The sequence below is a fragment of the Tamandua tetradactyla genome, chromosome 16 (assembly GCF_023851605.1).
Source record: "Tamandua tetradactyla isolate mTamTet1 chromosome 16, mTamTet1.pri, whole genome shotgun sequence".
In the NCBI taxonomy this organism is placed as follows: Eukaryota; Metazoa; Chordata; class Mammalia; order Pilosa; family Myrmecophagidae; genus Tamandua; species Tamandua tetradactyla.
In genome coordinates, this window is record NC_135342.1 from 66,735,229 (window position 1) to 66,742,844 (window position 7,616).

A 7,616-nucleotide genomic window follows, 5' to 3' on the forward strand; every position below is an offset into this window, starting at 1 on the left:
CCCCACCACCCCTCATTTCTTCTAGACCTATAACTAGACTAAAGTCCCAACAGGCCCCTAAAGGTGAGGTACAAAGTATCACACATGAGGAGGTACGTTATACTCCAAAAGAACTGTGTGAGTTTTCCAATTTATATAGACAGAAATCAGGGGAATATGTGTGGCAATGGATTTTAAGAGTGTGGGATAATGGTGGGAGGAATATAAGGCTGGATCAGGCTGAATTTATTGATATGGGCCCACTAAGCAGAGATTCTGCATTCAATGTTATAGCTAGAGCAGTTAGAAAAGGTGTTAACAGCTTGTTTGGGTGGTTGGTTGAAACATGGATCAAAAGGTGGCCAACATTACCTGAGGTTGAAATGCCAGAACTGCCCTGGTATAATGTAGATGAGGGGATCCAGAGGCTTAGAGAGATTGGGATGTTAGAGTGGATTTATCATGCAAAGCCTGCTCTTACACCCCAGGAATGTCCAGAGGATGCACCTTTTACCAGAACAGTGAGAAATAAATTTGTGAGACTAGCACCATCATCCCTCAAGAGCTCTGTGGTTGCACTTCTCTGTAGGTCAGATATTACTGTAGGAACTGCTGTCACTGAGCTGGAATCCTTAAACACAATGGGGATGACAGGATCCCGAGTTGGCAGAAGCCAGGTGGCAGCACTTAATCACCAAAGACAGGGTAGACGTGGGTATTATAATAGACAACAAACTCAAAGGAGGCATCAAAATTATATGACACGCAGAGATTTGTGGCATTGGCTAGTAAATCATGGGGTGCCTAGAAATACAATAGAAGGGCAGCCTACTAAATTCTTGTTGGAGCTGTATAAACAAAAGAGTTCTAGGTCAAGGGAACAGAAGTCTAACCTGAATTACAAAAACACAGAGTCACGACCCCTTAACCAATTTCCAGAATTGAAACAGTTTACAGACCCTGAGCCCCTTGAATGAAGGGGAGGCCAGGTCCCTATGGGGAAGAAACCTGTTACACTGCCACAAATTTATACTGTTAACCTTCCTCTAAGTCTTCCCCAAGGAGACCGACGGCCTTTTACCAGGGTAACTGTGCACTGGGGAAAAGGAAATGATCAGATATTTCGGGGATTATTAGACACTGGTTCAGAAGTGACATTAATTCCAGGGGACCCAAAACGTCACTCTGGACCACCAGTCAGAGTGGGGGCTTATGGAGGCCAGGTGATCAATGGAGTTTTAGCTCAGGTCCGTCTCACAGTGGGTCCAGTGGGCCCCCGGACCCATCCTGTAGTTATTTCCCCAGTTCCAGAATGTATAATTGGCATAGACATACTGAGCAACTGGCAGAATCCCCACGTTGGTTCTCTAACTCGTGCAGTGAGGGCTATTATGGTGGGAAAGGCCAAGTGGAAGCCACTGGAACTGCCCCTACCAAGCAAAATAGTAAATCAAAAGCAATACCGTATTCCTGGAGGGATTGCAGAGATTACTGCCACTCTTAAGGACTTGAAAGATGCAGGGGTGGTGATTCCCACCACATCCCCATTCAACTCTCCTATTTGGCCTGTGCAGAAAACAGATGGGTCTTGGAGAATGACAGTGGATTATCGTAAACTCAACCAGGTGGTAACTCCAATTGCAGCTGCTGTTCCAGATGTAGTATCATTGCTTGAGCAAATCAGTACATCCCCTGGTACCTGGTATGCAGCTATTGATCTGGCAAATGCTTTTTTCTCAATAGCTATTAGTAAGGACCACCAGAAACAGTTTGCTTTCAGCTGGCAAGGTCAGCAATATACTTTCACTGTCCTACCTCAGGGGTATATCAACTCTCCAGCCCTATGTCATAATCTTGTTCGCAGAGACCTTGATCGTTTCTCCCTCCCACAAGACATCACACTGGTCCATTACATTGATGATATCATGTTGATTGGACCTAGTGAGCAAGAAGTAGCAACTACTCTAGATTTACTGGTAAGGCATTTGCGTGTCAGAGGATGGGAGATAAATCCAACAAAAATACAGGGGCCTTCCACCTCAGTAAAATTTCTAGGTGTCCAGTGGTGTGGGCCATGTCGAGATATCCCTTCTAAGGTGAAGGATAAATTGCTGCATCTGGCCCCTCCCACAACCAAAAAAGAGGCACAACGCCTAGTGGGTCTTTTTGGATTTTGGCGACAACATATTCCTCATTTGGGTGTGCTACTCCGGCCCATTTATCGAGTGACCAGAAAAGCTGCTAATTTTGAGTGGGGACCTGAACAAGAGGAGGCTCTGCGACAGGTCCAGGCTGCTGTGCAAGCTGCTCTGCCACTTGGGCCATATGATCCAGCAGATCCAATGGTGCTGGAAGTGTCAGTGGCAAATAGAGATGCTGTCTGGAGCCTTTGGCAGGCCCCCATAGGAGAATCACAACACAGACCCTTAGGATTTTGGAGCAAAGCCTTACCATCTGCTGCAGATAACTACTCTCCTTTTGAGAAACAGCTTTTGGCCTGCTACTGGGCCTTAGTAGAGACTGAACGCTTAACCATGGGCCACCAAGTTACCATGAGACCTGAGTTGCCTATCATGAATTGGGTGTTGTCTGACCCACCAAGCCATAAAGTTGGGCGTGCACAGCAGCACTCTATTGTAAAGTGGAAATGGTATATACGAGATAGAGCCAGAGCAGGTCCTGAAGGCACAAGTAAGTTACATGAAGAAGTGGCACAAATGCCCATGGTTTCCACTCCTGCTGCCACATTACCTTCTCTTTCCCAGACCAGAGCTATGGCCTCTTGGGGAGTTCCTTACAGTGAATTGACTGAGGAAGAGAAAACTCGGGCCTGGTTTACAGATGGTTCAGCACGATATGCAGGTACCACCCGAAAGTGGACAGCTGCAGCATTACAACCCCTTTCGGGGGTGTCCTTGAAGGACAGTGGTGAGGGGAAATCCTCCCAGTGGGCAGAACTTTGAGCAGTGCACCTGGTTGTTCATTTTGCTTGGAAGGAAAACTGGCCAGAGGTGCGTTTGTATACTGACTCATGGGCTGTTGCTAATGGTTTGACTGGATGGTCAGGGACTTGGAAAGACCATAATTGGAAAATTGGTGACAAAGAGGTCTGGGGAAGAAGTATGTGGATAGACCTTTCTGAGTGGGCTAAAAACATGAAGGTATTTGTGTCCCATGTGAATGCACACCAGAGGGTGACTTCAGCAGAGGAAGATTTTAATAATCAAGTGGATAAGATGACCCGTTCTATGGATACCAGTCAGCCTCTTTCCCCAGCAACTCCTGTTATTGCCCAATGGGCTCATGAACAAAGTGGTCATGGTGGTAGGGATGGAGGTTATGCATGGGCTCAGCAACATGGACTTCCACTCACCAAGGCTGACCTGGCTACAGCCACTGCTGAGTGCCCAATCTGCCAACAGCAGAGACCCACACTCAGCCCCCGATATGGCACCATTCCCCGAGGTGACCAGCCAGCTACATGGTGGCAGGTTGATTACATTGGACCACTCCCTTCATGGAAGGGGCAGAGATTTGTTCTAACTGGAATAGACACATACTCTGGATATGGGTTTGCTTTCCCTGCACGCAATGCTTCTGCCAAAACTACTATCCGTGGGCTTACAGAATGCCTTATCCATCGTCATGGTATTCCACATAGCATTGCTTCGGATCAAGGAACACACTTCACAGCAAATGAAGTGCGGGAATGGGCACATGCTCATGGAATTCTCTGGTCTTACCATGTTCCCCATCATCCAGAAGCTGCTGGATTGATAGAACGGTGGAATGGCCTTTTGAAAACTCAATTACGGTGCCAACTAGGTGGCAAAAACTTGAAAGGCTGGGGTAATGTTCTCCAGGAAGCTGTGTATGCTCTGAATCAGTGTCCACTGTATGGTGCTGTTTCTCCCATAGCCAGGATCCATGGATCCAGGAACCAAGGGGTGGAAATGGGTGTGGTGCCACTCACTATTACTCCTAGTGATCCACTAGGAAAATTTTTGCTTCCTGTCCCTGCTACCCTGAGTTCTGCTGGTCTACAGGTTTTAGTTCCAAAACGGGGTGTGCTTTCTCCAGGAGAAACAACAGTGATACCACTGAACTGGAAGTTAAGATTGCCACCTGGCCACTTTGGGCTACTTATGCCTCTGGATCAACACACCAAGAAGGGGATTACATTATTGTCTGGGGTAATTGACCCTGACTATCAGAAGGAAGTAGGACTGCAACTACATAATGGAGGTAAAGAAGAGTTTTCTTGGAATATAGGAGATCCCCTGGGGCGTCTATTAGTACTACCATGCCCTGTGATTAAAATCAATGGAAAACTGCAACAACACAATCCAGGCAGGACCACTAGTGGCTCTGAGACTTCAGGAATGAAGGTTTGGGTCACCCCACCAGGCAAAGAACCACGGCCAGCCGAAGTGCTTGCTGAGGGGAAAGGGAACATGGAATGGGTAGTGGAAGAAGGTAGTGATAAATATGAACTTCGACCACGTGATCAGTTACAGAAACGAGGACTGTAATGCTGTTTTGTTCATGTTATACTATTTAAGTTGTAAGATATCAAGTTTAAGAATGAATGTTGCCCAAGGATTTGCACACTATTCTGGAGAGATTTAATGTGTTTCCAGTTATATGCAGGACAGTTGAGTATTGTCAGGTAAAAGAAAAAATGTGTGCTTATTTGTTTTCATTTGGAAATTAAGTATGGTCTAAGGTGATATATACATATATGTGCCAAGTTGACAAGGGGTGGACTGTCATGGTTAGGGACAGGTGTCAACTTGGCCAAGTTGTGGTACCTGTTCATCTGATTGGGCAGGCGCTGGCCTGTCTGTTGCAATGAGGACATTTCATAGGATTAGGTCATGATCACGTCAGCTACATCCACAGCTGATTCCATTTGTAATCAGCCAAAGGGGAGTGTCTTCTGCAATTAGTGATGCTAAATCCAATCATGGGAAGCCTTTTAAGGAGGACTCAGAGGAGACAGGTTGCATTCCTGCTTTGGCTGGTGAGCCTCTCCTGTGGAGTTCGTCCAGGCCATCCATTGGAGTCATCGGCTTCGCAGCCTGCCCTGTGGATTTTGGACTCTGCGTTCCTACGGTCACGTGAGACACTTTCATAAATTTTATATTTGCAAGTGTTCCCTGTTGGTTCTGTTTCTCTAGAGAACCCTAACTAATACAGGGTTTTATACAATTAAAATATTATACAGACTTATAGAATTTATTGAATATCTGACAAACCCATAAAAAAATTAAAGCTGAAAGATAAACCCAGTATTAGCATCCACAAAATCTCAGAGTAAAACTTAAAACTGTTTCATTCTCTCCTGATATATTTTTTAACTCTCTCCTAAATACAGTGCTCACAAACCCCAAAGATAAACTAAGGGCATAAGAAACCCTGATACTAAGAAATGTACAGACAAAAGAAAGACTAGAAATATTGACTTAGATTTGGGAGTTTTACTTGGAAATAACTTACTTTACTTGAACCATAAGATTTCTGGGCACTAGGTGGGCTGCAGTGGCTCAGCAGGCAAGAACGCTTGCCTGCCATGCCAGAGGACCCGGGTTCGATTCCCAGTGCCTACCCATGTAAAAAAAAAAAAAAAAAAAAAAAAAAAAAGATATTTCTGGACACTGAATACTGTATATGAGGAAGGTCTAGGGTTCCTAAGGTTTGCCAGAAGTGATAGTTAATAATTAGCAATAAACACATTATTCCTATCAAATTTTTCCTCATAAGTTATATTTACAACAAAATTATAATTAAAATATTTATTACACTTGCTTATTGCACATTCAGGGACACAGCAGGAAACATTTATGTGTCTGATGGTTTAGCTTCCACTTTATTGTGCTTACTTATTTTTTGTAATGAACAAGTAAAACACACATCTTCCCAACATTCACAGGAATGCAATAATAACAAAGTTCTCCAAAGAAAATAATTAGAAATTGCAATAAATACTGGTTTAATTAAGATTAACTGCTATAATAAAACAAATAACAGGGTGGTGCGATGGTGGCTCAGTGGCAAAATTCTCGCCTGTCATGTTGGAGACCTGGGTCTGATTCCTGGAGCCTGCCCATGCAAATAAATAAATAAATAAATAACATTATACATTATTTTTCCAATAAGCTCTAGTTTAAGAAATTAAACAGCAAAAATTGATCTTCTTAAGATCTGACTCATGGCAAAACTGGTAGTTCCTTGAAATTTGGGAGATACATTAGCAAAACCACAGATATAGTCTATCCCTCACAAAAATCCCAGAGAAAAGCATTTTATTAACTTGGGAGAATCAGACTGAATGCTGGTGAAGATATGACTTCTTGAAGTCTAAAGTTTTCTGGGAAGCTTACTGAGAAGAATGAAGAGAGCCAGTGGTACTGGTGGCACTTAAGAAAACAACTTTACATTGGGATGACAGCATATTTTATTAAATGGTTTTGAATAAACAGGTGAAATGCTTCCTTGTGTTTTCTCAGAAGCTAATCAAAAAATGACAGAGTCCTACACAATTTGAGACACAAAGTGGATGCTGAGCATGTAGAGGTTACCCCAGGCATGGAATTTTAGAAAGTTAGTCCTTGGAGTAAATGGCACCATGGCTGTGGCAGCAGATACAAAAGAATGATGCTCTAGAGAGGAGGTAGGGGACACTCTGTGATCGGCCAATGGATGAGGGTGCCAGTTGAAGGTGGGTTCTTTAATTTTATGGTTTATCTTCCACTGTTCATGCCTCTGTCTTCATAAATGGTTATTTCAATAACTCGAAGTCCTCTTTCAATGGGATCTGTCAGGAGGAGGCCTTGGGGAGCATCTATCTTCTCATTTTGTTCTTGAATGTATTTGGAGACTTTCTTCAGAACCTTCTCAAAATGAGTTTTCATACATAATAAAATGGCGTATTTCTCAAACAAGCCAAACAGCCTTCAACGTATGATTGGCCCCCAAGCTTCTTTACTTCTGCATAAATGTTATTTAACGTTCAAACTGTTTCTTCAAACTGCTGTCTATCAATCCGGTTCTCCAGCTGCACGGGGTACTTGGTCTGGAACTGACAGCGTGTGCCACTGCTGTAGTCTTGCTGAGTAAAGACCTTCCCTGACACCGGGGCCTGCTGAGACCTCATGGCAAGGACAGGACCAGTTGCACCACCTCCTCTGCCCTCCAGTTGCTGTCGTCTCCTTTACCTATTTTTATCTTTTAGCCCAAGACCTTGTGCCATTCCATTAGCCTATTTCCTTCAACAGTCCCAAAAGTCACTCATCAGGTAATATCTGTCACATCTGTATCTACCAGCCAGCCTCTCCCTGTAATCCCAAAATCACCAGGCCCACATCTACAACACATGCTGAAAAGGCTCTGGTAGAAATAACTTCAAGCCCAAAGGGGGACTATGCTGGTTTGAAGCTATTATGTACTCCCAGAAAAGCTATATCCTTTCATTTCCATTCAATATTACTGGGTGGTATCTTTTTTTATTGTCTCCAAGGAGAGATGACCTACCCAATTGTGGGTGGTACATTTTGATTAGATGGTTTCCATGGAGATGTGTCCCATCCATCAGGATGGAGTTGTTTACCAGAGCCCTTTAAGAGGGAACCATTTTG

The 7,616-nt window shown here is 43.9% G+C and overlaps 1 pseudogene; it reads right to left on the reverse strand.

Moving 5' to 3' along the window:
• Nucleotides 1-6,722: 6,722 nt before the first annotated feature.
• LOC143659692 (golgin subfamily A member 7 pseudogene) lies at nt 6,723-7,135 on the reverse strand (annotated as a pseudogene).
• Between the last annotated feature and the right edge of the window lie 481 nt (nt 7,136-7,616).